Consider the following 25,533-nt stretch of genomic DNA (forward strand, 5'->3'; position numbering starts at 1 on the left):
GCGTTCATCATCGACTTATCAAGCGGATTCCCACTACCGTTTGTGGCGTCTTCCTTATTATACCAAGGTTCTTGTTTCGCATTAAACAATGGGTTGAGGTCAAATATTCCAAGGTTCTTGTTTTTGTTGAAGCAATGGGTCGAGGTCTCCCAACCTGGGCATTCTTGGGTTCCCCTATTGTTTGACGTGTCTCGTTATTCTTGACGCGGTTCGCAACATTTGGTATCAGGGCCAAGGATTTCTCGTCTCAAGTTTGCCAATCCCATTTAAATTTAGTTTCCTTTTTCTTGTCTGGCCGAATCTGTTGTGGCCGAATTGGTTTTAGCCCTAAGTTCGAATTTTGTTGTTTCCTTGTGCCTTAATTCCGTGTTCTTTAGCTTTCCAAATTCAGTTTGACATATCATAGTTTGGCCGAATTTCTTTCTTTACCCATTCCGATCGTAATCTGTTTGTTCTAATTTTATTTCGAAATCTTTTTCTGTTATTAACGAAAGAAAGAATCTAATCATCAAAAAAAAAAGATTCGACAAAAAAAATTTCGTTTGATTTCCCCCATTTTGGTTCCAATAAGCCCGAAAATCATCTCACCCCAAAGACCAAAAAAAAATTTGTGGAAATTTTGCTGAATTGTGCTTCTAAAAATCATTACATATCCCTTGTTTTCTTACTTTTGAACTTGAATTCCCTTGGTTCTTGGTGAATTGTTGCTGGAAAGAGGATTATCGAGTGGGAAAAGGGAAGAATGGAATCATGTCTCACAATAGTGCCGAAGGTGTTACGGGAGTGGCTGATCCAAAGCTGTTTATGCAGGCGATGATGGGTGAGATGAGGCGTATAATGAGGTTGGAGTTAGAGCAGGTTCATGAGCGGATGGATCCGATGAAGAATACACGTTTGGAGCAGCCACGAAACGCTCCTAATTTGCGTAGGAGGGAAAGAGTCCAACATCGGGGAGTGAGAGATGAAGATGGAGAGTATTATGGGGCTGGTTTTGATGAAGAAGAAGATCAGGATTCGGTTGTTGGAAATAGGAGATATGGAGGGCGGTTTAGAGAAGATAGGAATCGGGAAGATAACAACTTGGGTAGTATTAAGATGAAAATTCCAGCGTTTCAAGGAAGAAACGACCCCAAGGCTTATCTTGAGTGGAAGAAAAAGGTAGAGTTAGTGTTCGATTGCCACAACTACTCCAAAATGAAGAAGGTAAAACTTGCCGCCATTGTATTTTCTGACTATGCTATTGAGTGGTGGGATCAGTCAGTGTTGAACCAGCGGCGAAATAGGGAACGACCGGTAGAAACGTGGGAAGAGATGAAAATAGTGATGAGGAAGCGGTTTGTGCCCAGCCATTACCTCCGGGAGTCGTACAATAAATTATAAACGCTCAGACAAGGTAACCGAATTGTGGAGGATTATCATCAAGACATGGAGATTGCTTTGATCCAGGCTAATATTGAAGAAGACCGAGAGGCTACTATGGCTAGGTTCTTGAATGGCTTGAATCAAGAAATTCATGATAGGGTAGAGATGCAGCATTATGTGGAGTTGGAGGATATGGTGCACATAGCCATCAAGGTGGAGCAACAACTCCAAAGGAGGGGTGGTACACGTGCATCCCATAATTCGGGTTTTTCCCTATGGAAACCGAGTCATGTGAAGAAAGAGGAGAAACCAGCTGCAAAACCCAAATTCGAGCCAAAACCAGAAACAACCAACCAAGGCACTCAAGGTAAATCTGACCCTTCCACTTCTCAAAACCGTGACATTAAGTATTTTAAATGTCAAGGCGGGGGTCACATAGCAAGTCAATGCCCGAAGAAAAGAGTCATGGTGATAAAGGGTAATGGAGAGATCGAAACCGACGACAAGTCCGATACCGACTCTATGCCACCATTGGAGGATGTGGATGATGAAGAATGTGCGGTCCAAGGTGAATTGTTGGTGTCAAGAAGACTCCTAAGCTTGCAAGCAAAAGAAGTGGAAGAAGTGCAGCGGGAGAACATCTTTCATACTAGGTGCTATATCAAAGACAAGGTATGTAGTATGATTGTTGATGGAGGAAGTTGTACTAATGTTGCAAGCACAACCTTGGTGGATAAATTAGGACTGCCCATACTGAAACATCCTAGGCCGTATAAGTTACAATGGCTGAATGATAGTGGCGAGGTAAAGGTGAATAAGCAGGTTTTGGTTTCATTCCGCATCGGAAAATATGAAGATGAAGTTTTGTGTGATGTAGCACCGATGCAAGCTGGACATTTACTATTAGGCCGACCGTGGCAATTCGATCGGAGAGTTAAGCATGATGACTTCACCAACAAATACTCGTTCGTGCTCGACCAAAAACCCATCACTCTTGTACCGATGGCACCGAAACTGGTTTATGACGATCAAGTGAGGTTGCAAAAAGAGAGTGATCAAGAAAAAGAGAGTGAGCAAAAGAAAAAGAGTGAAAATCGGAGAGTGGCCGAGCAAAATGAGAGAGAAAAAGAAAATCAAAATTTAGCCATTGAGAGAAATTCAGAGAAAAAACAAAAGAATTTCTATGCAAAAGTGAGTGAGATTAAGCGATCAGTGTTTTCAAATCAGCCGATGATTGTAGTTTTGTACAAGGAGGCATTTTTAAACACTAACGAACCTGACCCTGCTTTGCCCAGTTCTGTTGTTTCTCTTTTGCAGGAATTTGAGGATGTCTTTCCTAAGGAAACACCACATGGATTACCACCAATTCGAGGAATTGAACATCAAATTGACTTTGTTCCCGGTGCGACAATTCCAAACCGACCAGCCTATAGGAGCAATCCCGAGGAGACAAAGGAGCTTCAACAGCAGGTAGGTGAGTTGTTGGAGAAGGGGTACGTGAAGGAGAGCATGAGTCCGTGCGCCATTCCAGTGTTACTTGAGCCAAAGAAGGATGGGACGTGGAGAATGCCCGTTGATTGCCAAGCCATCAACAACATAATGGTAAAGTATCGTCATCCTATTCCTTGGTTAGATGACATTTTAGATGAGTTGCATGGTTCTTGTGTGTTCTCGAAGATTGATTTAAAGAGTGGTTATCATCAGATTAGAATTAAAGAAGGAGAAGAATGGAAAACTGCTTTTAAAAAAAAATATGGTTTGTACGAATGGTTAGTTATGCCTTTTGGTTTGACTAATGCACCAAGCACTTTTGTGAGACTTATGAATCATGTTTTGCGTGCATTTATAGGCAGGTTTGTAGTTGTCTATTTTGATGATATACTCATTTATAGCAAAAACTTGGATGATCATGTTGTACATTTGAAATCGGTTTTAGATATGCTTAGGAAAGAAAAGTTATTTGCTAACATGAAGAAGTGTACTTTTTGCGCCGATAAGCTTGTATTTCTGGGATTTGTTGTTAGTGCACAAGGCTTATAGGTTGATGAAGAGAAGGTACGAGCAATCCAAGAGTGGCCGAGTCCCACAAGTGTAGGCAATGTTCGTAGTTTTCATGGACTTGCAAGTTTTTGCCGGCAGTTTGTGAAGGACTTTAGTAGCATAACCACACCACCTACCGAAGTGATCAAGAAGAATGTCGGATTTTGATGGGGGGAAGAACAAGAGAAGGAGTTTCAGCTAATCAAAGAGAAGCTAACCAATGCCCCTTTATTGTCTTTACCTAACTTTTCTAAAACGTTTGAGATTGAATGTGATGCTTCAGTTGGTATAGGCGCAGTTCCTATGCAGGAGGGACGACCAATTGCTTACTTCAACGAGAAATGAAGCGAGGCAGCCTTAAACTACCCGACTTATGACAAGGAGTCGTATGCATTGGTTCGAGCTTTGGAGACATGGCAGCACTACCTATGGCCTAAGGAGTTTGTAATTCACACCGATCATGAGTCCTTGAAACACTTGAAGGGCCAACACAAGCTAAATAAAATGCATGCTCGTTGGGTACAGTTCATCGAGACGTTTCCATATGTCATCTGGTATAAGCCAAGTAAGGAGAATGTGGCCGGCGACGCACTTTCTCACATGTATGCATTACTCTCAACACTTGATGCAAAATTGCTTGGATTTGAACACATTAAAAGTTTATACATTGATGACCATGAATTTTGTGAAGAGTACCAGGCTTGTAAGAAAAATGCTTGTGGTAAGTTCTTTAGACATGATGGGTTCTTGTTTCGAGAAAATAAGTTATGTGTGCCTAACTGTTCTTTGAGGGATTTGTTAGTGCAGGAATCCCATGGAGGGGGATTAATGGGACATTTTGGAGTAGCTAAGACCTTAGCTGTTTTGCAGGAACACTTCTATTGGCCACACATGAAACGAGATGTTGAGCGGATTTGTGGTAGATGTGTTACATGTAGGCAAGTTAAATCCAGAGTGCTGCCCAATGGTTTGTATGCTCCTCTGCCCATTCCCAGTGAGCCTTGGATTGATATTTTTAATGGACTTTGTGTTAGAATTACCTAGGACTAAACGCGGAAGAGATTCGATTTTTCTGGTTGTGGATAGATTTTCTAAGATGGCACACTTTATTCCATGTCACAAAACGGATGATACTTCGCATGTTGCTCATTTGTTCTTTAGGGAGATTATGAGATTACATGGCATGCCTAGAACCATTATTTCGGATAGAGATGCTAAGTTCTTGAGCTACTTTTGGAAGACTTTGTGGTGTAAGCTAGTACCAAGCTTTTGTTTTCTACAACTTGTTACCCACAAACTGATGGTCAAACCGAAGTAGTGAATAGGACTTTGTCTACTTTGTTGAGGGCTATGATTAAAAAGAACAACAAAACATGGGTGGATTGTTTGCCACACGTTGAGTTTGCTTATAATCGTGCAATTCATTCTGCTACAAAGTTTTCACCGTTTGAAATTGTTTATGGTTTTAATCCTTTGACTCCATTGGATTTATCTCCATTACCTGTTTCTGAGTGTGTTAATTTGGATGGAAAGAAAAAGGCTGAATTTGTGAAGCAGATACATGAGAAGGCATGGCTCAATATAGAGAGGAGAACAGAGCAATATGCAAAACAAGCCAACAAAGGGCGACATAAGCTGATTTTTGAACCCGAAGATTGGGTTTGGTTGCATATGAGAAAAGAGAGATTTCCGGCGCAAAGACGTTCCAAACTGCTTCCAAGAGGGGATGGTCCTTTCCAAGTCTAAAGCGCATCAATGACAACGCTTACAAGCTAGATTTGCTCGGTGAGTACAATGCTAGTGCTGCTTTCAATATTACTGATTTGAGTTCTTTTGTTGTAGGTGATGATTTGAGGGCAAATCTTTTTCATGAGGAGGGGAATGATGCAAATAATGGCATGACTACAAAGGAACCCGTTCAAGTTCCAACTGGGCCGGTTACAAGAGCACGAGCTAAAGTGTTCAAGGAGGCATTAAACGGGCTGGTTAAAGAAGTTTGGGCTCAAGCAAATTTGTGGAGGTCCATTGAAGGTGATGAACATGTTCCACAAGGCTCGAATTCCATAATTCAAGCTATGGAATAATCCGGAAGAAATCCTTAAAGATTGTAGCACAATTGGCGTGTTATTGGGGCTTAGTTTCCATCCTTGGTTGCTTTCCCGTTTTGACTCATCAAGGAGAATAAGTGGCTGCAATTTCAAGCAACCTTTTCAAGACAGCTCATTTACTTTCCTTATTTGATATTTTAGATTCATAATTTCGGTTTTGTAAGAAGAAAGGAATCAGAAAATTCCTTGTTTCCTTTTTAGTTGGTTAGGCGAATTTAAGGCAGCCTATTTTGGGGGGTTTTTTTTTCGTAGCTGCAAATTCGTGGACCTTTTGTATTTAAAAAGCCTTTCGCTTATTGGAAGTGGCAGATCATATTTTTTCAGAAAATTTATGAGTTTTTATTTTCTTTGGTTCTTTGAAGGACTATTCGAACTTATCGGATTTTCCGTGGCGTTCATCATCGACTTATCAAGCGGATTCCCACTACCGTTTGTGGCGTCTTCCTTATTATACCAAGGTTCTTGTTTCGCATTAAACAATGGGTTGAGGTCAAATATTCCAAGGTTCTTGTTTTTGTTGAAGCAACGGGTCGAGGTCTCCCAACCTGGGCATTCTTGGGTTCCCCTATTGTTTGACGTGTCTCGTTATTCTTGACGCGGTTCGCAACATTTGGTATCAGGGCCAAGGATTTCTCGTCTCAAGTTTGCCAATCCCATTTAAATTTAGTTTCCTTTTTCTTGTCTGGCCGAATCTGTTGTGGCCGAATTGGTTTTAGCCCTAAGTTCGAATTTTGTTGTTTCCTTGTGCCTTAATTCCGTGTTCTTTAGCTTTCCAAATTCGGTTTGACATATCATAGTTTGGCCGAATTTCTTTCTTTACCCATTCCGATCGTAATCTGTTTGTTCTAATTTTATTTCGAAATCTTTTTCTATTATTAACGAAAGAAAGAATCTAATCATCAAAAAAAAAAAAAGATTCGACAAAAAAAATTTCGTTTGATTTCCCCCATTTTGGTTCCAATAAGCCCGAAAATCATCTCACCCTAAAGACCAAAAAAAAAATTCGTGGAAATTTTGCTGAATTGTGCTTCTAAAAATCATTACATATCCCTTGTTTTCTTACTTTTGAACTTGAATTCCCTTGGTTCTTGGTGAATTGTTGCTGGAAAGAGGATTATCGAGTGGAAAAAGGGAAGAATGGAATCATGTCTCACAATAGTGCCGAAGGTGTTGCGGGAGTGGCTTATCCAAAGCTGTTTATGGAGGCGATGATGGGTGAGATGAGGCGTATAATGAGGTTGGAGTTAGAGCAGGTTCATGAGCGGATGGATCCGATGAAGAATACACGTTTGGAGCAGCCACGAAACGCTCCTAATTTGCGTAGGAGGGAAAGAGTCCAACATCGGGGAGTGAGAGATGAAGATGGAGAGTATTATGGGGCTGGTTTTGATGAAGAAGAAGATCAGGATTCGGTTGTTGGAAATAGGAGATATGGAGGGTGGGTTAGAGAAGATAGGAATCGGGAAGATAACAACTTGGGTAGTATTAAGATGAAAATTCCAGCGTTTCAAGGAAGAAACGACCCCAAGGCTTATCTTGAGTGGAAGAAAAAGGTAGAGTTAGTGTTCGATTGCCACAACTACTCCAAAATGAAGATGGTAAAACTTGCCGCCATTGTATTTTCTGACTATGCTATTGAGTGGTGGGATCAGTCAGTGTTGAACCAGCGCCGAAATAGGGAACGATCGGTAGAGACGTGGGAAGAGATGAAAATAGTGATGAGGAAGCGGTTTGTGCCAGCCATTACCTCCGGGAGTCGTACAATAAATTATAAACGCTCAGACAAGGTAACCGAATTGTGGAGGATTATCATCAAGACATGGAGATTGCTTTGATCCGGGCTAATATCGAAGAAGACCGAGAGGCTACTATGGCGAGGTTCTTGAATGGCTTGAATCAAGAAATTCATGATAGGGTGGAGATGCAGCATTATGTGGAGTTGGAGGATATGGTGCACATAGCCATCAAGGTGGAGCAACAACTCCAGAGGAGGGGTGGTACACGTGCATCCCATAATTCGGGTTTTTCCCTATGGAAACCGAGTCATGTGAAGAAAGAGGAGAAACCAGCTGCAAAACCCAAATTCGAGCCAAAACCAGAAACAACCAACCATGGCACTCAAGGTAAATCTGACCCTTCCACTTCTCAAAACCGTGACATTAAGTATTTTAAATGTCAAGGCGGGGGTCACATAGCAAGTCAATGCCCGAAGAAAAGAGTCATGGTGATAAGGGGTAATGGAGAGATCGAAACCGACGACAAGTCCGATACCGACTCTATGCCACCATTGGAGGACGTGGATGATGAAGAATATGCGGTCCAAGGTGAATTGTTGGTGTCAAGAAGACTCCTAAGCTTGCAAGCAAAAGAAGTGGAAGAAGTGCAGCGGGAGAACATCTTTCATACTAGGTGCTATATCAAAGACAAGGTATGTAGTTTGATTGTTGATGGAGGAAGTTGTACTAATGTTGCAAGCACAACCTTGGTGGATAAATTAGGACTACCCATACTGAAACATCCTAGGCCGTACAAGTTACAATGGCTGAATGATAGTGGCGAGGTAAAGGTGAATAAGCAGGTTTTGGTTTCATTCCGCATCGGAAAATATGAAGATGAAGTTTTGTGTGATGTAGCTCCAATGCAAGCTGGACATTTACTATTAGGCCGACCGTGGCAATTCGATCGGAGAGTTAAGCATGATGACTTCACGAACAAATACTCGTTTGTGCTCGACCAAAAACCCATCACTCTTGTACCGATGACACCGAAACTGATTTATGACGATCAAGTGAGGTTGCAAAAAGAGAGTGATAAAAAAAAAGAGAGTGAGCAAAAGAAAAAGAGTGAAAATCGGAGAGTGGCCGAGCAAAATGAGAGAGAAAAAGAAAATCAAAATTTAGCCATTGAGAGAAATTCAGAGAAAAAACAAAAGAATTTCTATGCAAAAGTGAGTGAGATTAAGCGATTAATGTAATCAAATCAGCTGATGATTGTAGTTTTGTACAAGGAGGCATTTTTAAACACTAATGAACCTGACCCTGCTTTGCCCAGTTCTGTTGTTTCTCTTTTGCAGGAATTTGAGGATGTCTTTCCTAAGGAAACACCACATGGATTACCACCAATTCGAGGAATTGAACATCAAATTGACTTTGTTCCCGGTGCGACAATTCCAAACCGACCAGCCTATAGGAGCAATCCTGAGGAGACAAAGGAGCTTCAACGGCAGGTAGGTGAGTTGTTGGAGAAGGGGTACGTGAAGGAGAGCATGAGTCTGCACGCCATTCCAGTTTTACTTGTACCTAAGAAGGATGGGACGTGGAGAATGCGCATTGATTGCCGAGCCATCACAACATAACGGTAAAGTATCGTCATCCTATTCCTCGGTTACATGACATGTTAGATGAGTTGCATGGTTCTTGTGTGTTTTCGAAGATTGATTTAAAGAGTGGTTATCATCAGATTAGAATGAAAGGAGATGAAAGGAAAACTGCTTTTTAAAAAAAATATGGTTTGTACGAATGGTTAGTTATGCCTTTTGGTTTGACTAATGCACCAAGCACTTTTCTGAGACTTATGAATCATGTTTTGCGTGCATTTATAGGCAGGTTTGTTGTTGTCTATTTTGATGATATACTCATTTATAGCAAAAACTTGGATGATCATGTTGTACATTTGAAATCGGTTTTAGATGTGCCTAGGAAAGAAAAGTTATTTGCTAACATGAAGAAGTGTACTTTTTGCGCCGATAAGCTTGTATTTCTGGGATTTGTTGTTAGTGCACAAGGCTTATAGGTTGATGAAGAGAAGGTACGAGCAATCCAAGAGAGGCCGAGTCCCACAGTGTAGGCAATGTTCGTAGTTTTCATGGACTTGCTAATTTTTACCGGCGGTTTGTGAAGGACTTTAGTAGCATAGCCGCACCACTTACCGAAGTGATCAAGAAGAACGTCGGATTTAGATGGGGGGAAGAACAAGAGAAGGCGTTTCAGCTAATCAAAGAGAAGCTAACCAACGCCCCCTTATTGTCTTTACCTAACTTTTCTAAAACGTTTGAGTTTGAATGTGATGCTTCAAGTATTGGTATAGGCACAGTTCTTATGCAGGAGGGACGACCAATTGCTTACTTCAGCGAGAAATTAAGCGGGGCAGCCTTAAACTACCCGACTTATGACAAGGAGTCGTATGCATTGGTTCGAGCTTTGGAGACATGGCAGCACTACCTATGGCCTAAGGAGTTCGTAATTCACACCGATCATGAGTCCTTGAAACACTTGAAGGGCCAACACAAGCTAAATAGAAGGCATGCTCATTGGGTAGAGTTCATTGAGACGTTTCCATATGTCATCCGATATAAGCAAGGTAAGGAGAATGTGGCCGCCGACGCACTTTCTCACAGGTATGCATTACTCTCCACACTTGATGCAAAATTGCTTGGATTTGAACACATTAAAAGTTTATACATTGATGACCATGAATTTTGTGAAGAGTACCAGGCTTGTGAGAAAAACGCTTGTGGTAAGTTCTTTAGACATGATGGGTTCTTGTTTCGAGAAAATAAGTTATGTGTGCCTAACTGTTCTTTGAGGGATTTGTTAGTGCAGGAATCCCATGGAGGGGGATTAATGGGACATTTTGGAGTAGCTAAGACCTTAGCTGTTTTGCAGGAACACTTCTATTGGCCACACATGAAATGAGATGTTGAGCGGATTTGTGGTAGATGTATTACATGTAGGCAAGCTAAATCCAGTGTGCAGCCCAACGGTTTGTATGCTCCTTTGCCCATTCCCAGTGAGCCTTGGATTGATATTTTCAATGGACTTTGTGTTAGGATTACCTAGGACTAAATGCGGAAGAGATTCGATTTTTCTGGGTGTGGATAGATTTTCTAAGATGGAACCCTTTATTCCATATCACAAAACGGATGATGCTTCGCATGTTGCTCATTTGTTTTTTAGGGAGATTGTGAGATTACATGGCATGCCTAGAACCATTGTTTCGGATAGAGATGCTAAGTTCTTGAGCTACTTTTGGAAGACTTTGTGGTGTAAGCTAGGTACCAAGCTTTTGTTTTCTACTACTTGTCACCCACAAACTGATGGTCAAACCGAAGTAGTGAATAGGACTTTGTCTACTTTGTTGAGGGCTATGATTAAAAAGAACAACAAAACATGGGAGGATTGTATGCCACATGTTGAGTTTGCTTATAATCGTGCTATTCATTCTGCTACAAAGTTTTCATCGTTTGAAATTGTTTATGGTTTTAATCCTTTGACTCCATTGGATTTATCTCCATTACCTATTTCTGAGTGTGTTAATTTGGATGGAAAGAAAAAGGCTGAACTTGTGAAGCAGATACATGAGAAGGCAAGGCTCAATATAGAGAGGAGAGTAGAGCAATATGCAAAACAAGCCAACAAAGGGCGACATAAGCTGATTTTTGAACCCGAAGATTGGGTTTGGTTGCATATGAGAAAAGAGAGATTTCCGGCGCAAAGACGTTCCAAACTGCTTCCAAGAGGGGATGGTCCTATCCAAGTCTAAAGCGCATCAATGACAACGCTTACAAGCTAGATTTGCTCGGTGAGTACAATGCTAGTGCTGCTTTCAATATTACTGATTTGAGTTCTTTTGATGTAGGTGATGATTTGAGGGCAAATCTTTTTCATGAGGAGGGGAATGATGCAAATAATGGCATGACTACAAAGAAACCCGTTCAAGTTCCAACTGGGCCGGTTACAAGAGCACGAGCTAAAGTGTTCAAGGAGGCATTAAACGGGCTGGTTAAAGAAGTTTGGGCTCAAGCAAATTTGTGGAGGTCCATTGAAGGTGATGAACATGTTCCACAAGGCTCGAATTCCATAATTCAAGCTATGGAATAATCCGGAAGAAATCCTTAAGGATTGTAGCACAATTGGCGTGTTATTGGGGCTTAGTTTCCATCCTTGGTTGCTTTCCCGTTTTGACTCATCAAGGAGAATAAGTAGCTGCAATTTCAAGCAACCTTTTCAAGACAGCTCATTTACTTTCCTTATTTGATATTTTAGGTTCATAATTTCGGTTTTATAAGAAGAAAGGAATCAGAAAATTCCTTGTTTCCTTTTTAGTTGGTTAGGCGAATTTAAGGCAGCCTATTTTGGGGTTTTTTTTTTTTCGCAGCTGCAAATTCGTGGACCTTTTGTATTTAAAAAGCCTTTCGCTTATTGGAAGTGGCAGATCATATTTTTTCAGAAAATTTATGAGTTTTTATTTTCTTTGGTTCTTTGAAGGACTATTCGAACTTATCGGATTTTCCGTGGCGTTCATCATCGACTTATCAAGCGGATTCCCACTACCGTTTGTGGCGTCTTCCTTATTATACCAAGGTTCTTGTTTCGCATTAAACAATGGGTTGAGGTCAAATATTCCAAGGTTCTTGTTTTTGTTGAAGCAACGGGTCGAGGTCTCCCAACCAAACCTGATTGTGGGCATTCTTGGGTTCCCCTATTGTTTGACGTGTCTCGTTATTCTTGACGCGGTTCGCAACATTTGGTATCAGGGCCAAGGATTTCTCGTCTCAAGTTTGCCAATCCCATTTAAATTTAGTTTCCTTTTTCTTGTCTGGCCGAATCTGTTGTGGCCGAATTGGTTTTAGCCCTAAGTTCGAATTTTGTTGTTTCCTTGTGCCTTAATTCCGTGTTCTTTAGCTTTCCAAATTCGGTTTGACATATCATAGTTTGGCCGAATTTCTTTCTTTACCCATTCCGATCGTAATCTGTTTGTTCTAATTTTATTTCGAAATCTTTTTCTGTTATTAACGAAAGAAAGAATCTAATCATCAAAAAAAAAAAGATTCGACAAAAAAAATTTCGTTTGATTTCCCCCATTTTGGTTCCAATAAGCCCGAAAATCATCTCACCCCAAAGACCAAAAAAAAAATTTGTGGAAATTTTGCTGAATTGTGCTTCTAAAAATCATTACATATCCCTTGTTTTCTTACTTTTGAACTTGAATTCCCTTGGTTCTTGGTGAATTGTTGCTGGAAAGAGGATTATCGAGTGGAAAAAGGGAAGAATGGAATCATGTCTCACAATAGTGCCGAAGGTGTTACGGGAGTGGCTGATCCAAAGCTGTTTATGCAGGCGATGATGGGTGAGATGAGGCGTATAATGAGGTTGGAGTTAGAGCAGGTTCATGAGCGGATGGATCCGATGAAGAATACACGTTTGGAGCAGCCACGAAACGCTCCTAATTTGCGTAGGAGGGAAAGAGTCCAACATCGGGGAGTGAGAGATGAAGATGGAGAGTATTATGGGGCTGGTTTTGATGAAGAAGAAGATCAGGATTCGGTTGTTGGAAATAGGAGATATGGAGGGCGGTTTAGAGAAGATAGGAATCGGGAAGATAACAACTTGGGTAGTATTAAGATGAAAATTCCAGCATTTCAAGGAAGAAACGACCCCAAGGCTTATCTTGAGTGGAAGAAAAAGGTAGAGTTAGTGTTCGATTGCCACAACTACTCCAAAATGAAGAAGGTAAAACTTGCCGCCATTGTATTTTCTGACTATGCTATTGAGTGGTGGGATCAGTCAGTGTTGAACCAGCGGCGAAATAGGGAACGACCGGTAGAAACGTGGGAAGAGATGAAAATAGTGATGAGGAAGCGGTTTGTGCCCAGCCATTACCTCCGGGAGTCGTACAATAAATTATAAACGCTCAGACAAGGTAACCGAATTGTGGAGGATTATCATCAAGACATGGAGATTGCTTTGATCCAGGCTAATATTGAAGAAGACCGAGAGGCTACTATGGCTAGGTTCTTGAATGGCTTGAATCAAGAAATTCATGATAGGGTGGAGATGCAGCATTATGTGGAGTTGGAGGATATGGTGCACATAGCCATCAAGGTGGAGCAACAACTCCAAAGGAGGGGTGGTACACGTGCATCCCATAATTCGGGTTTTTCCCTATGGAAACCGAGTCATGTGAAGAAAGAGGAGAAACCAGCTGCAAAACCCAAATTCGAGCCAAAACCAGAAACAACCAACCAAGGCACTCAAGGTAAATCTGACCCTTCCACTTCTCAAAACCGTGACATTAAGTATTTTAAATGTCAAGGCGGGGGTCACATAGCAAGTCAATGCCCGAAGAAAAGAGTCATGGTGATAAAGGGTAATGGAGAGATCGAAACCGACGACAAGTCCGATACCGACTCTATGCCACCATTGGAGGATGTGGATGATGAAGAATGTGCGGTCCAAGGTGAATTGTTGGTGTCAAGAAGACTCCTAAGCTTGCAAGCAAAAGAAGTGGAAGAAGTGCAGCGGGAGAACATCTTTCATACTAGGTGCTATATCAAAGACAAGGTATGTAGTATGATTGTTGATGGAGGAAGTTGTACTAATGTTGCAAGCACAACCTTGGTGGATAAATTAGGACTGCCCATACTGAAACATCCTAGGCCGTATAAGTTACAATGGCTGAATGATAGTGGCGAGGTAAAGGTGAATAAGCAGGTTTTGGTTTCATTCCGCATCGGAAAATATGAAGATGAAGTTTTGTGTGATGTAGCACCGATGCAAGCTGGACATTTACTATTAGGCCGACCGTGGCAATTCGATCGGAGAGTTAAGCATGATGACTTCACCAACAAATACTCGTTCGTGCTCGACCAAAAACCCATCACTCTTGTACCGATGGCACCGAAACTGGTTTATGACGATCAAGTGAGGTTGCAAAAAGAGAGTGATCAAGAAAAAGAGAGTGAGCAAAAGAAAAAGAGTGAAAATCGGAGAGTGGCCGAGCAAAATGAGAGAGAAAAAGAAAATCAAAATTTAGCCATTGAGAGAAATTCAGAGAAAAAACAAAAGAATTTCTATGCAAAAGTGAGTGAGATTAAGCGATCAGTGTTTTCAAATCAGCCGATGATTGTAGTTTTGTACAAGGAGGCATTTTTAAACACTAACGAACCTGACCCTGCTTTGCCCAGTTCTGTTGTTTCTCTTTTGCAGGAATTTGAGGATGTCTTTCCTAAGGAAACACCACATGGATTACCACCAATTCGAGGAATTGAACATCAAATTGACTTTGTTCCCGGTGCGACAATTCCAAACCGACCAGCCTATAGGAGCAATCCCGAGGAGACAAAGGAGCTTCAACAGCAGGTAGGTGAGTTGTTGGAGAAGGGGTACGTGAAGGAGAGCATGAGTCCGTGCGCCATTCCAGTGTTACTTGAGCCAAAGAAGGATGGGACGTGGAGAATGCCCGTTGATTGCCAAGCCATCAACAACATAATGGTAAAGTATCGTCATCCTATTCCTTGGTTAGATGACATTTTAGATGAGTTGCATGGTTCTTGTGTGTTCTCGAAGATTGATTTAAAGAGTGGTTATCATCAGATTAGAATTAAAGAAGGAGAAGAATGGAAAACTGCTTTTAAAAAAAAATATGGTTTGTACGAATGGTTAGTTATGCCTTTTGGTTTGACTAATGCACCAAGCACTTTTGTGAGACTTATGAATCATGTTTTGCGTGCATTTATAGGCAGGTTTGTAGTTGTCTATTTTGATGATATACTCATTTATAGCAAAAACTTGGATGATCATGTTGTACATTTGAAATCGGTTTTAGATATGCTTAGGAAAGAAAAGTTATTTGCTAACATGAAGAAGTGTACTTTTTGCGCCGATAAGCTTGTATTTCTGGGATTTGTTGTTAGTGCACAAGGCTTATAGGTTGATGAAGAGAAGGTACGAGCAATCCAAGAGTGGCCGAGTCCCACAAGTGTAGGCAATGTTCGTAGTTTTCATGGACTTGCAAGTTTTTGCCGGCAGTTTGTGAAGGACTTTAGTAGCATAACCACACCACCTACCGAAGTGATCAAGAAGAATGTCGGATTTTGATGGGGGGAAGAACAAGAGAAGGAGTTTCAGCTAATCAAAGAGAAGCTAACCAATGCCCCTTTATTGTCTTTACCTAACTTTTCTAAAACGTTTGAGATTGAATGTGATGCTTCAGTTGGTATAGGCGCAGTTCCTATGCAGGAGGGACGACCAATTGCTTACTTCAGCGAGAAATGAAGCGAGGCAGCCTTAAACTACCCGACTTATGACAAGGAGTCGTATGCATTGGTTCGAGCTTTGGAGACATGGCAGCACTACCTATGGCCTAAGGAGTTTGTAATTCACACCGATCATGAGTCCTTGAAACACTTGAAGGGCCAACACAAGCTAAATAAAATGCATGCTCGTTGGGTACAGTTCATCGAGACGTTTCCATATGTCATCTGGTATAAGCCAAGTAAGGAGAATGTGGCCGGCGACGCACTTTCTCACATGTATGCATTACTCTCAACACTTGATGCAAAATTGCTTGGATTTGAACACATTAAAAGTTTATACATTGATGACCATGAATTTTGTGAAGAGTACCAGGCTTGTAAGAAAAACGCTTGTGGTAAGTTCTTTAGACATGATGGGTTCTTGTTTCGAGAAAATAAGTTATGTGTGCCTAACTGTTCTTTGAGGGATTTGTTAGTGCAGGAATCCCATGGAGGGGGATTAATGGGACATTTTGGAGTAGCTAAGACCTTAGCTGTTTTGCAGGAACACTTCTATTGGCCACACATGAAACGAGATGTTGAGCGGATTTGTGGTAGATGTGTTACATGTAGGCAAGTTAAATCCAGAGTGCTGCCCAATGGTTTGTATGCTCCTCTGCCCATTCCCAGTGAGCCTTGGATTGATATTTTTAATGGACTCTGTGTTAGAATTACCTAGGACTAAACGCGGAAGAGATTCGATTTTTCTGGTTGTGGATAGATTTTCTAAGATGGCACACTTTATTCCATGTCACAAAACGGATGATACTTCGCATGTTGCTCATTTGTTCTTTAGGGAGATTATGAGATTACATGGCATGCCTAGAACCATTATTTCGGATAGAGATGCTAAGTTCTTGAGCTACTTTTGGAAGACTTTGTGGTGTAAGCTAGTACTAAGCTTTTGTTTTCTACAACTTGTTACCCACAAACTGATGGTCAAACCGAAGTAGTGAATAGGACTTTGTCTACTTTGTTGAGGGCTATGATTAAAAAGAACAACAAAACATGGGTGGATTGTTTGCCACACGTTGAGTTTGCTTATAATCGTGCAATTCATTCTGCTACAAAGTTTTCACCGTTTGAAATTGTTTATGGTTTTAATCCTTTGACTCCATTGGATTTATCTCCATTACCTGTTTCTGAGTGTGTTAATTTGGATGGAAAGAAAAAGGCTGAATTTGTGAAGCAGATACATGAGAAGGCATGGCTCAATATAGAGAGGAGAACAGAGCAATATGCAAAACAAACCAACAAAGGGCAACATAAGCTGATTTTTGAATCCGGAGATTGGGTTTGGTTGCATATGAGAAAAGAGAGATTTCCGGGGCAAAGACGTTCCAAACTGCTTCCAAGAGGGGATGGTCCTTTCCAAGTCTAGAGCGCATCAATGACAATGCTTACAAGCTAGATTTGCTCGGTGAGTACAATGTTAGTGCTGCTTTCAATATTACTGATTTGAGTCCTTTTGATGTAGGTGATGATTTGAGGGCAAATCTTTTTCAAGAGGAGGGGAATGTTGCAAATAATAGCATGATTACAAAGGAACCCGTTCAAGTTCCAACTGGGCCGGTTACAAGAGCACGAGCTAAAGTATTCGAGGCATTAAACGGGCTGGTTAAAGAAGTTTGGGCTCAAGCAAATTTGTGGAGGTCCATTGAAGGTGATGAACATGTTTCACAAGGCTGGAATTCCATAATTCAAGCTGTGGAATAATCCGGAAGAAATCCTCAAAGATTGCAGCACAATTGGCATGTTATTGGGGCTTAGTTTCCATCCTTGGTTGCTTTCCCATTTTGATTCATCAAGGAGAATAAGTGGCTGCAATTTCAAGCAACCTTTTCAAGACAGCTCATTTACTTTCCCATTTTGATTACCGAAGTGATCAAGAAGAACGTCGAATTTAGATGGGGGGAAGAACAAGAGAAGGCGTTTCAGCTAATCAAAGAGAAGCTAACCAACGCCCCCTTATTGTCTTTACCTAACTTTTCTAAAACGTTTGAGTTTGAATGTGATGCTTGAGGTATTGGTATAGGCACAGTTCTTATGCAGGAGGGACGACCAATTGCTTACTTCAGCGAGAAATTAAGCGGGGCAGCCTTAAACTACCCGACTTTTGACAAGGAGTCGTATGCATTGGTTCGAGCTTTGGAGACATGGCAGCACTACCTATGGCCTAAGGAGTTCGTAATTCACACCGATCATGAGTCCTTGAAACACTTGAAGGGCCAACACAAGCTAAATAGAAGGCATGCTCATTGGGTAGAGTTCATTGAGACATTTCCATATGTCATCCGATATAAGCAAGGTAAGGAGAATGTGGCCGCCGACGCACTTTCTCACAGGTATGCATTACTCTCAACACTTGATGCAAAATTGCTTGGATTTGAACACATTAAAAGTTTATACATTGATGACCATGAATTTTGTGAAGAGTACCAGGCTTGTGAGAAAAACGCTTGTGGTAAGTTCTTTAGACATGATGGGTTCTTGTTTCGAGAAAATAAGTTATGTGTGCCTAACTGTTCTTTGAGGGATTTGTTAGTGCAGGAATCCCATGGAGGGGGATTAATGGGACATTTTGGAGTAGCTAAGACCTTAGCTGTTTTGTAGGAACACTTCTATTGGCCACACATGAAACGAGATGTTGAGCGGATTTGTTGTAGATGTGTTACATGTAGGCAAGCTAAATCCAGAGTGCAGCCCAATGGTTTGTATACTCCTTTGCCCATTCCTAGTGAGCCTTGGATTAATATTTCAATGGACTTTGTGTTAGGATTACCTAGGACTAAACTTGGAAGAGATTCGATTTTTGTGGTTGTGGATAGATTTTCTAAGATAGCGCACTTTATTCCATGTCACAAAACGGATGATGCTTCGCATGTTGCTCATTTGTTCTTTAGGGAGATTGTGAGATTACATGGCATGCCTAGAACCATTGTTTCGGATAGAGATGCTAAGTTCTTGGGCTACTTTTGGAAGACTTTGTGGTGTAAGCTAGGTACCAAGCTTTTGTTTGCTACTACTTGTCACCCACAAACTGATGGTCAAACCGAAGTAGTGAATAGGACTTTGTCTACTTTGTTGAGGGCTATGATTAAAAAGAACAACAAAACATGGGAGGATTATTTGCCACACGTTGAGTTTGCTTATAATCGTGCTATTCATTCTGCTACTAAGTTTTCATCGTTTGAAATTGTTTATGGTTTTAATCCTTTGACTCCATTGGATTTATCTCCATTATCCATTTCTGAGCATGTTAATTTGGATGGAAAGAAAAAGGCTAAATTTGTGAAGCAGATACATGAGAAGGCAAAGCTCAATATAGAGAGGAGAACAGAGCAATATACAAAACAAGCCAACAAAGGGCGACATAAGCTGATTTTTGAATCCGGAGATTGGGTTTGGTTGCATATGAGAAAAGAGAGATTTCCGACGCAAAGACGTTCCAAACTGCTTCCAAGAGGGGATGGTCCTTTCCAAGTCTAGAGCGCATCAATGACAACACTTACAAGCTAGATTTGCTCGGTGAGTACAATGTTAGTGCTGCTTTCAATATTACTGATTTGAGTCCTTTTGATGTAGGTGATGATTTGAAGGCAAATCCTTTTCAAGAGGAGGGGAATGATGCAAATAATGGCATAACTACAAAAGAACCCGTTCAAGTTCCAACTGGGCCGGTTACAAGAGCACGAGCTAAAGTGTTCAAGGAGGCACTAAACGGGCTGGTTAAAGAAGTTTGGGCTCAAGCAAATTTGTGGAGGTCCATTGAAGGTGATGAACATGTTCCACAAGGTTGGAATTCCATAATTCAAGCTGTGGGATAGTTCGAAAGAAATCCTCAAAGATTGCAGCACAATTGGCATGTTATTGGGGCTTAGTTTCCATCCTTGGTTGCTTTCCCGTTTTGACTCATCAAAGAGAGTAAGTGGCTGCAATTTCAAGCAACCTTTTCAAGACAGCTCATTTACTTTCCTTATTTAATATTTTAGGTTCATAATTTTGGTTTTGTAAGAAGAAAGGAATCACTTCGAATTGCAATTAAAGTGAGCTTCTTTTCAGTTATGATATTTTTATTATACTTCAAGAATGCTGAAAATGCTTCATTCTTATGTGCAAGAAATGAAACCCATGTATATCTTGAGAAATCATCTACTATAACTAGTCCATACTTTTTTCCTTCTAGACTTGCAGTTCTAGTAGGCCCTAATAGATCTATGTGTATGAGTTCAAAAGGCCTAGTGGTTGATACTACATTCTTTGATTTGAAAGATAATTTTGTTTGCTTTCCTAATGAGCATGGTCCACAAATTTTATCTTTTTCAAAATTCAATTTTGGCACATCTTTTATCGAATCCTTTTTGATTAGTTTTGATATTAAGTCCATACTAGCATGTCCTAGTCTACGGTGCCAAAGCCAACTTGTTTCACTTTTCCTTTCTTCATTAGTGATTAAGCATAATCCATTTTTCTTGCCTAAGTCATGAAGATCTACCATATAAATGTTTCCATGCCTATGTCCCATAAGTACAATGCTATTATCTTTAGGATTTGTGATTATGCATACTGAGGCTTCAAATGTGACTTTAAGATCTTTATCACAAAATTGACTTATGCTAAGTAAGTTGTGTTTCAGACAATTAATTAATAAAATATTTTCTATAAAAGTGGATGGAGTAATATAAATTTTATCCTTTCCAATGATAAGTCCTTTCCATTGTCTCCATAGGTTACCACTCCACCCTCCTTAGATTCCAAAGTGACAAATTGTTCTATGTCACCGGTCATGTGTCTTGAACAGCCGCTATCTAGATACCATCGTCTATCCCTCTTATTAGCTCTAAGACACTCTTGCAATCAAAATCAAGAATGTACTTTAGGTACCCAAACTATGTTGGATCCTTTAGGGTTAGTACTTGATGTTCCTTTTGGAACCCAAATTTTCTTGGATTTTAGCTTACTCTTTTCACTCAATTTGTTATAGTTGAACTTTCTGAAATTAATTCATATGCTTTGTGTCCTACTTTATTACAGCAATGACAAGTTATATTTTTATTTTTGGCTTTTACAAATATGTTCTTTAAGTATTTTTGCTTCCTATTTGTTTTATATCCTAACCCTGCTTTATCATATACAGCTTTTTGACTATCAAGACTCATATTTAATTTAGTTGAGCTAAGTGTAAACTTGTCCACTAACGATTTATATTTTTCTGCATCTTCTTTTAGTTTGAAATTTTCAGTAATTAGACTTTTAGTTTCATTAGTGAACTTCCTACTTAATGTTTTATAGTCATTAGATAGTTTCAGCTTTTCTTTGATAAGAGATTGATTTTCATCTTTTAGAACTTTATTTTTATTGATTAGCTTCTTGTGTTCTTCCATGAGTTTTAAAAATGTATCATGTAATTCTTCTACTGTAAAATCACATTAAAGTTCAGAATCTACCCCATGTAGCAGATTTGGGCCGTCTCTTGTTGATTTTTCTCTTCCGAACTCGACTCCTCACTTTCACTCCATTCAGCCATGAGGTTCCTCTTTTTAAGCTTTCTTGCCATCCATTTCAATTCTAGGCAGTCTATCTTGAAATGCCCGGGCTTGTTACATTCATAGCAAATTGGCATTTCTTTTTCTTTTTCTTGTCCTTTTCATTTTCCTTGCTCGAGCTACCTTTGATGAAGGGCGTCCTTTTATGAAATTTCTTCTTTTTTCTCATAAATTTTCTAAATTTTCTTGCGAACATGGCCATTCCTTCTTCATCATATTCCTCCTCATCATCAGACTCCTCTGATTCAATTTTCTATTTTGAAGTCGTAGACTTCAAGGCAATGGTTTTCTTTTTCTTGACCTCTTCTGAATTTTGCTTCATGAGTGATCCTAAAAGTTCTTCCAATTGTAGTGTATTGAGGTCCTTTATTTCTTGAATTGCAGTTACCTTGGCCTTCCAAACTCTTGGTAGTGACCTGAGAATTTTTCGAACTAGTTCAGAGTTAGTATAAGACTTTCCTAAACTCTTTAGTCTATTTATGATTTCCGTAAATCGAGTGAACATTTCAGTTATAGACTCTGTGGATTCCATTTTAAACAATTCATACCTATGTGCTAATATATTTATTTTTGACTTTTTAACCTGATTAATTCTTTCATGTGTAACCTCTAGTTTATCCCAAATTTCTTTCGCGGAGATGCATGTAGATATTCTATTAAATTCATTTACATCTAGAGAGCAGTAAAGTACATTAATTGCTTTAGCATTTAATTGTGCTATATCTTCTATCACTATCATTCCAATTCATTTCTGGTTTAGGAATGATTGTGCCCTCTATACTAATTGTGGGTGTGTGTGGTCCTCTAGTTATGATATTCCACAAGTCATACTCTAGAGCTTGAATGAATATCCTCATCCTAGCTTTCCAATATGTGTAATTAGTGCCATTAAACAGGGGAGGTCTATTTGTGTATTGCTCCTCGCTCATAGAACATCCTACTTGGGTTGTCATGATCTTTGACTCTTGATCGTGAGATCAACAAATACTATGAGAGCACCTTGCTCTGATACCACTTGTTGCCCAAGGTGACAAGCCAAGAGAGAGGGTGGATTGGTTTTTCTAAATTTTTCAATCCTTTAATTAAATCAATTGATGAGTGAGTGGTTTAGTTAATATTAATTGAGTGCGTGTAGTGAAGTTAGAACAATACACACTAGAAACACACAAGAAGTATAGTGGTTCAGTGCTCTCCTAAGCACCTACGTCCACTCCCCAAGCGTGCCCTTGGAAATTCACTATAATCCTGCGGATTACAGTTGGATTGTTCGGGCTCACAATCCAAAAATCTTTACACTTTGGTTTTTCGGGATCACCAAAAACCTATGTTGGTTTTGCGAGCTCACCAACAAACCTTCATCGTTGGTTTTACGGGCTCACCAACAAACCTTACAAAGTAATAAAGAAGAAATAGTTTGCAACTCCTAGAAGAGCAAATAAAACAATTTTACACTAATAGAAGAGAGGAGAAAAATAGTTATCGCTTTGAGGATCCTCTTCTCTTCTTTGCTAAGGTTGCTTCACCTCACAATGGATCGGTGAAGTTGTTGAATGCACTCTCAGATTGCTCAACCACCTCCTTTTTGAGACTTGAATGAAAAACCTTAATGAAGAACACTTGGACTTGCTTTCTCTTGAATATGCTATTGATTTCTTGGCAAAAGATACTTCCTCTGATGAATAGTGTCACTTTAAATACTTCCCCACCTCTATTAGTCACTTCCTATTGGTTAGATTTGAAAAACTAGCCATTGGGAGGTCAAGAAGCACTTCTACAGAACTAGCTGTTATGCCCTTGTCCGTGCTTGACCCAAACTTTCTTGGGGTCGACTCAACTTACTATTCATTGGACTTGGGGTCGGCCCAACTCACACTGGGGTCGACTCAAACTTCACTAGGGTCGACCCCTGCTACAGTGGGATCGGCCTTCTCAGGAACCACAGAACCTTGCATTTTCGGCTGTTTTCACTGGGGTCGACTCAACCTTTCTTGGGGTCGACCCAAGCTACAGTGGGGTCGACTCAAGCTCCATTGGGGTCGACCCTCTCAAGGATTTCAGAGACGTGATTTTTTAGCACAAATCCTTGTGGGGTCGACTCATGTACAGTTGGGGTCAGCTCCATTGGGGTCGACTCAAGTGTTCCTAGGGTCGGCTCAAGAAAACTTGGGGTCGGCCCTCTCAGTAAATTTCAGAGAGTTATTTTCTTGAGGCTTGAAACTGGGGTCGGTTCAAGATTCTTTGTGGTCGGCTCCTCTCCTGGGGTCGACTCAAAGATACATGGGGTCGACTCCACTTACTGTTCATCTGTGCCATTCTTACAGGGGTGTGTCAGATGATTCCATGGTGTGCCAGGATCGACTCCGCTTAGCTTGGGGTCGACTCAATCCACACTTTCCTGCATCTTAAGTTTAGACTAATTTATATAATCAATGAAACATATTTCAAGCAATTTTGAGTGTATGCCATGATAGAGCTACATACCCTTAACATTGAAAATCACTGTTTTGCCCTTAAGAGTATATTTCACTTGAAACTTTGCTGAATTAGAATTAAGAGTTCTCTATCCCTTTTCTACTACAAATTTTATCTCGTTGTTAATCATTGGAAGACATCTTGATCTCATTCTCTTAATATATTATGAATGTATCGAGGGTGTCGTATTCATTAGTGATGTATCACGTTAAACTATATTATTAATTTGATATTTTCTCAATGGTTGAGTTAATCATCAAAATAACACTATCATCCTCAATCTTCCCCTTTTTGATGATTACAAAACATTGAGCATAAGCAGATTGACACTTATACTAAAATTAGGAGTTTTGTTCTAGAAAGAGCTCAAGTTATTGAATTTCAGCTTTTCAAATTTGAAAGTGAAGACTCCCCCTCTTTCATCCAAATATTGCTAATTTGAACTTTTGATTTTCTCCCCCTTTCTTTTGTATTTTATTAAACATGAAACTTCAAAAATTTGAGATTAAGCAAGAGTTTCAGGTTATGTATCGAGGCATGAGAAGTATATGTCAAATTCAGAAATTTTGATTGAAAATTCAGACTTTCTTGTTTTGAAAATTTTCATTGTTACATATTGCTCCCCCTTAAGTGAATATCATCTCTTCCTATAATTTGCAAACTTATTTCTCCCCCTATATCGCAACTTCTTTCTTTTCTTACTTCTCCCCCTTTTTGTTATCATCAAAAGAATGTATAGCAATAGATAGGTAGAAGCAATAAACGATAAAATCCAAATTTCATTGATCAAAATGAAACATTATAGTACACTAATACCAAAAGTACAGTATTCTTCAATTAAGGTACAAAGTACATCAACAAAGCAAAATGCATATGAGAACTAGATAAATCCTAAGCACTAATCATGATGGACTCTTATAGTGCTATCATCGGGCCTAGGGGGAATCTAAGTGTTGTGATCTAGTCCTCATCCTCTTAGCATAAGTGGTGAGGGGAGGTTTGGCCTGATGGGACTGAGTTTGTCGTGAACCTCGGTGAGCTGGGTGACTCTGTGCCGAAACCTCTGACTCAGCTGCTCGGGGCACAGATGGACCATGAGCCTCTCTCTCTCCTAATGCTGTCACCTAGTCTTTGAGGCCTCTAATCTCAGCAATCATACTGTCCATCCTGCGCATCATGCCATCAGAGAGGGTCCTCACCTGAGCTGATACAAGCTCAGTCATTCTACTCCAAAACTCCTCTGTACACCCTGTAGGTGTGGATAACGAAGGTCCAGCCTCTGAAGGTGTTGTAGGATGATCCGCAGGTATCTTAGGCTCAGGGATAGAGTCTCCAATCTCTGGTGCATCACGCTCCGGTGCATGTATCCTTGCACCTCCACACACCCACTAACCATTATCCTATTGGGAATGTCGAGAATACCCGCATAGAACAGCTCTATAAGAGGATGTCGAGAATAGAGAAGGTCCTACGAGATAAGGGCCTTTTGGTTGATGACAAACTTGGGGAGCATGCTATAGTTCCCGCTGAGGTAAGCATGCTTCCTCTGCATAAGGTCTGATAAGTTAACTATCAGTTCTAGTATGAATCAACTCGCTTGACTTAAATATAATCTTCCTTGGTTATATGAAGGAGCATACTACAGTTGCTGCACCTATTCATGACGATGCTCTTCAGAAAGATCATATGCAACATAGTGCTGATTCGGTGGAGGTATGTAATTATTTGGTACGTAGTGTATATGATTTTAGAATGGTAGTATAAATCGTCTTCAAATGCATTTTTCTATCAGGTTATTTAGTCCACCAATGCTGAAGCTAAGAAGAAAGCTGGAGCTCCGACCTCATATGTGTCCTCCTTATGCAAGTGCATGAAGCTGGGAGCACACGAGCGAAAGCCATCGGAGAAAGCGAAGGCCATATCACAGCTT

At 40.3% G+C, this 25,533-nt stretch overlaps 3 pseudogenes; all 3 read left to right on the forward strand.

Annotated features, from left to right (window-relative positions):
- Positions 1-750: 750 nt before the first annotated feature.
- LOC103698331 lies at positions 751-5,486 on the forward strand (annotated as a pseudogene).
- A 1,169-nt stretch (positions 5,487-6,655) lies between these two features.
- Positions 6,656-13,085, forward strand: LOC108510771 (annotated as a pseudogene).
- A 23-nt stretch (positions 13,086-13,108) lies between these two features.
- On the forward strand, positions 13,109-19,412 carry LOC120103971 (annotated as a pseudogene).
- Positions 19,413-25,533: the final 6,121 nt, after the last annotated feature.

This window comes from Phoenix dactylifera, unplaced genomic scaffold, assembly GCF_009389715.1.
Source record: "Phoenix dactylifera cultivar Barhee BC4 unplaced genomic scaffold, palm_55x_up_171113_PBpolish2nd_filt_p 000763F, whole genome shotgun sequence".
In the NCBI taxonomy this organism is placed as follows: Eukaryota; Viridiplantae; Streptophyta; class Magnoliopsida; order Arecales; family Arecaceae; genus Phoenix; species Phoenix dactylifera.